The 5,678-nt window shown below is 44.6% G+C and overlaps 1 pseudogene; it reads right to left on the bottom strand.

The window, feature by feature from the left end:
• Window positions 1–2,945: 2,945 nt before the first annotated feature.
• LOC109736363 (uncharacterized) lies at window positions 2,946–3,891 on the bottom strand (annotated as a pseudogene).
• Window positions 3,892–5,678: the final 1,787 nt, after the last annotated feature.

Here is a 5,678-nt window from a genome sequence, read left to right as displayed (position 1 = left end):
TTATTTTTTTAAAACATCAATTGTTTAATCATTGATCAATTTTTGAGAAACAGAAACATTTGTTGAAAAGTTTGAATAAAGTTTGAAAACAGAAATATTTTTTGAAACTCCAAATAAATTCAAAAGCATGAACATTTTTAGGATCTACAATTTTTTTTGCAATCGGGGACCTTTAATGAAATTCCGAGAAAAAAGTTGAAAACATGATTTTATTTATGAGAACGGGAATACTTTTTGCAACCTCCGACCAAAATTCAAAGTGCGAAGAGCTCTTGAAAACATTAATTTGTTATAAAAACACGACCATTTTCAGAAATTCAGGAACAAAATTTAAAAACTACAACAAATTTTGAGAACATGAACATTTTTTAAACTCCCGAATAAGAATAAAAAGACCCGAACAATTTTTGAAAACATGATCTTTTTAAAACGGGAACATTGTTTGAAACTCCCGAAAAAAATTCAAAAAATAAACAATTTCGAAAGCGCGAAAAGTTTTTGAAACTCCGAACAAAATTGTAGAACATGAACAACTTTTGAAAACGAGAACATTTTCTGAAACTCCCATACAAAATTCAAAACCACGAACAATTTTTGAAAACAGGAATATTTTCTGAAACTCCCGAACAAAATTTTGTAAACACGAAGGGTGTGTTTGGCTGCCGTAGCTGGCGGCTTTGGCTTAGCTCAGCCTCGCTCAATGGAGGCTGGTTGAGGGAATGCAGGCTGTAATGCTGCATCTGCACATTGTTTGGTTGCCCGCATCTAGCTCTTTCACTTGAGAGGATAGCTTAGCGCACGGTGTTTGGTTGCCCGCATTGTCTGAACTCACACATAAGCACGGTGTTTGATACGTCTCCATCGTATCTACTTTTCCAAAAACTTTTGCTCTTGTTTTGGACTCTAATTTGCATGATTTGAATGAAACTAACCCGGACTAACGTTGCTTTCAGTAGAATTGCCATGGTGTTATTTTTGTGCAGAAATCAAAGTTCTCAGATTGACCTAAAAATTTACAGAGAATTTTTGTGGAACATATAAAAAATATTGGTGAAAAAGATACCAGAGGGGGCCACCCAGGAGCGACAAGCTCAGGGGGCGCGCCCTCTGAGCTTGTGAGCCCCCGGACCTCCGACAACCCTAACTCCAACTCCATATATACCTATTGGCTAAGAAAAAATCAGAGAGAAGGATTCATCACGTTTTACGATACGGAGCCGCCGCCACCTCTTGTTCTTCAGCGGGAGGGTTGATCTGGAGTTCGTTTGGGGCTCCGGAGGGTGGAATTCGACGCCGTCGTCATCATCAACCTTCCTCCATCATCGATTTCATGATGCTCACTGCCGGGAGTAAGTAATTCCTTCGTAGGCTTGCTGGACGGTGATGGGTTGGATGAGATATATCATGTAATCGAGTTAGTTTTGTTAGGGCCTGATGCCTAGTATCCACTATGTTCTGAGATTGGTGTTGCTATGACTTTGCTATGCTTAATGCTTGTCACTAGGGACCGAGTGCCATGATTTCATATCTGAATCTATTATGTTTTCATGAATATATGTGTGTTCTTGATCCTATCTTGCAAGTTATATGCACCTATTGCGAGTTATGAACCGCATACCCCAAGGTGACAATAATTGGGACTCTTTCCGGTGATTACCGTAGTTCGAGGAGTTCATGTATTCACTAAGTGATAATGCTTTGTTCTGGTTCTCTATTAAAAGGAGGCCTTAATATCCCTTAGTTTCCTTATGGACCCCGTTGTCACTGGAGGGTAGGACAAAAGATGTTATGCAAGTTCTTTTCCATAAGCATGTATGACTATATACGGAATACATGCCTACATTACATTAGTGAATTGGAGCTAGTTCTGTATCGCTCTAGGTTATAACTGTTACATGATGAATGCCATCCAACACAATTATCCATCACTGATCCAATGCCTACGAGCTTTTCATATATTGATCTTTGCTAAGTTACGCCATTGTTGTTGTTACGATCACTACAAAACTGTTACTATTCCTATTGCTACTGTTACCGTTACTACCATATTATTTTGCTACTGATCACCTTGCTGCAGATATTAAGTCCTTCAGGTGTGGTTGAATTGACAACTCAACTGCTAATACTCGCGAATATTCTTTGGCTCCCCTTGTGTCGAATCAATAAATTTGGGTTGAATATTCTACCCTCGAAAACTGTCGCGATCCCCTATACTTGTGGGTTATCAATGTTTGGTTGCACACATGGTGCGAGGTGTGCTAACTGTGTACCCTATGTGGTGAGGTTACCTTACACATGATTACGTCTCTAGCACACCAACGGCACAGCACTGCAATGGGGACAAACTGCACAATGATGATGAAGTTCTTCACTGCAAGGCGTGGCGCCAGCTTGGCAACTACAACGTTGCCAACTTCAACCACGCCAGCCATGTGCTTTTGCATGTAGTTGGCGTAAGCTTCTTCCGCCGCCTGCCTTGTCTTAAACCCTCTGTGGCTATTGTTGTTGTAAGATGCCACTTATTCACTGCAAGCTTCCCATGAACTGCAAACCCCTGGTGCCCTCCCGACAAACACCGCATACCATTTGTCCTAACAGTGCACAAGAGCAGCAGTTGAGCAACAAGCAAAAGAACAATCAAGAAGCAAGCAATGAAGTAGAAGTAGTAAGCATGCATGATCATATGGCATAGCAAGTTCTAACCTACTATGGTGTCATCCTGCCACCACCACATCCAAAATAGGGTGTCATCCTACCACCGCAAGTTTGTGATCACCCTGAGGATCAGCGTGAGGGGTTAGTATATACCAACTCACCAAAATATATAGACCATCAGATTGTTATCGCCCTAGCTACACAAAATATACGTCATAATCATCATCGTCGTCCTTGTCGCCATCGCTATCATCATCAAGGATCATGCACACGGTAACCAGCAGCAAGCTCTAGTGGTAGTGCTTGCCCAGCCAGCTCCTGAGCCACAACACTCTGTGGGCGTCTGCCATTGCAACAATCCCAACACCTTGGGCCTTGTTGTCCAGCAAGTGGCTGAGAGCTGCCATGACGGTGCTGTATAGGCCAGGGTGGACGTCAACGGCCTTGCTCTCACTAATGGTGGTTGCCACCTCCTTCACTGCCTCAGTCATGCTGCTGAAGACACTGATCTCCTCCTCCACCAGGCCGCCCCTCTTCCTCTTCCTATCGAGCATAGGGGCATGCTCAAATGGCTTGTTAGGGACATCCGGGGAGCCTGGGAACTCCGGCATGGGAGAACCGAGAGGCTCACCGGAGCCCATGGCATGCTTGCCAGTTGCCAGGCCAAAGGAGAAGATGTGCTACATTTGGTTGTAGTTCTGGATGGGTGTGTTGAGGAACTCAGCGTCCTTGGGGTGGTCCTAAGATAGAAGCAGAAGGGTTGTTAGTTGCTACATGGCAATGACAGTGTGCAAAACAAGAGGGCAGTGAGCTAACCGTGACATGGCTGGTGTAGTGCTCTGCCTCCAGAACGGCAGAGCAAGTGCTCTGATCCCAGGAGGCGCCGCTAAGGTCTCTGAGCTTGGACACTTGGATCCATCGAGCTCTCCACTTCCTCAGGTGGTTGTACACCTGGGTGGCGGTCACCTCCTGGCCACAGAACTCGAAGACCTGCTTCGCAACAGTGTTCAAGTGCACCTCCTTGAAGCCCTTGTCAGTCCTAACCCCACTAGAGATGAGCTCACACATCTTGTTCAGCGTGAACATGGACATGAACGGCTGCCACTTCATGTTGTTCCCCCTACCATCCTTCTTGGCTTCTAGTGCATCGACAACAGAATTGGCAGTTGGATCAACGAGCACAACAGGCACAAAGCAAGAAGGTGAAACCTCGAACACCTCTGAATCAGCAGGCATGTTCTGATCGACAAGGGGCTATGAGTCCTCAACATAGGAGGCCGCAAACTGGTTGTCCGACAGGACAAGGGCCTGACTAAGATCTTCCGTGTGTGTGGTCATGTGCTACAATCATATCACGCATACACAGTAAGCATAACACACACAGTACCACAACATAGCAACATGACGATCTATGAAAGTAGGAGCATACATGCCAACTAGATATGAATCCATCACCAATAGCTCCACAACATTAGAACTAGCTATGAATCCATTGTGTTCATCACAAATAGCTACTATAGCATGCTACAAATCCTACACAACTAGCTATGAACCCATAGTATTCATCCATAGAGTTCATCATTATCATACTACTCAATCTACATAGACCCAACACAAATAGATACCACTACATCAAAATCTAGCATCTGCTCAAAGATCAATGCACGAATCAACCCTACCACATGCTTGCACATCTAAACCTATGACCATGTCCTCTCAGATCTAGCTTGAACGAACACAAAGAAAGAGGTCATTGAACTCACATACGCCATGGCTGCAACTCAGGGGGCGGGGGGCGGTAATTGTCAGAGAAGTTGAGGACAAGAGTCATCGTCTTCGACCGCTGGCCGGTGAAGGAGCTCCGCTTACCTGGTCATCGGTGCCGGTGCGCGCCGGCGGGAATGATCGAAACGGGGGTGGCGGGGCTTTGGGCGGTGAGAGGATGGGGGTTAAATAGGACGGTCGAATCAGCGGTAGGTGAGTCGAAATCCTCCCGCCGATTTTTCGGAGACGCGCGCGAGCTCGCGCCATCTCCCTACTCGCACGAGTTGCGCGCCGTGTTTCCCTCCCCTGCCTCGCACGAGCCTGGCTCTGGAAAAACTGCCAATCTGAGCGTAGCTCGTGGGCCTGATTGTGAGTGCTTTAAAGTTCATACCGTGCAGGCCAAACAGTGTATGCAGGCCAACCAAACAGGCTGATTCAATCCCGCGCGGGCCTGGTTAGCCCAAATGCGGGCAACCAAATGCGCCCAAACACTTTTTGGAATTTCATGAACATTTTTTTGATGGAAATATGCCCTAGAGGCAATAATAAAGTTGTTATCATTATATTTCCTTATTCATGATAAAGGTTTATTATTAATGCTAGAATTGTATTGATCGGAAACTTAAATACATGCGTGGATACATAAACAAATTCCATGTCCCTAGTGAGCCTCTACTAGACTAGCTCGTTGATCAAAGATGGTTAAGGTTTCCTAATGGTGGACATGTGTTGTCACTTGATAACGAGGTCACATCATTAGGAGAATGATGTGATGGACAAGACCCATCCGTTAGCTTATCATATGATCGTTCAGTTTATTGCTACTGCTTTCTTAATGTCAAATACATATTCCTTCGACCATGAGATCATGCAACTCCCGGATACTGAAGGAATACCTTGTGTGCTATCAAACGTCATAACGTAACTGGGTGATCATAAAGATGCTCTATAGGTATCTCCGAAGGTGTCTCTTGAGTTGGCATAGATCAAGATTGGGATTTGTCACTCCGTGTATCGAAGAGGTAAATCTAGGTCCTCTCGGTAATGCACATCACAACAAGCTTGCAAGCAATGTGACTAAGGAGTTAGTTACGAGATGATGTATTACGGAATGAGTAAAGAGACTTGCCGGTAAGGGGATTGAACTAGGTATGAAGATACAGACGATCGAATCTCGGGCAAGTAACATACCGACAGACAAAGGGAATTGCGTATGTTGTCATAAAGGTTCGACCGATAAAGATCTTGTAGAATATGTA

The sequence above is a fragment of the Aegilops tauschii genome, chromosome 5 (assembly GCF_002575655.3).
Source record: "Aegilops tauschii subsp. strangulata cultivar AL8/78 chromosome 5, Aet v6.0, whole genome shotgun sequence".
Lineage (NCBI taxonomy): Eukaryota > Viridiplantae > Streptophyta > Magnoliopsida > Poales > Poaceae > Aegilops > Aegilops tauschii.
The sequence above is the reverse complement of the archived record's forward strand: the minus strand, read 5'-3'. Positions and strand labels throughout refer to the sequence as shown.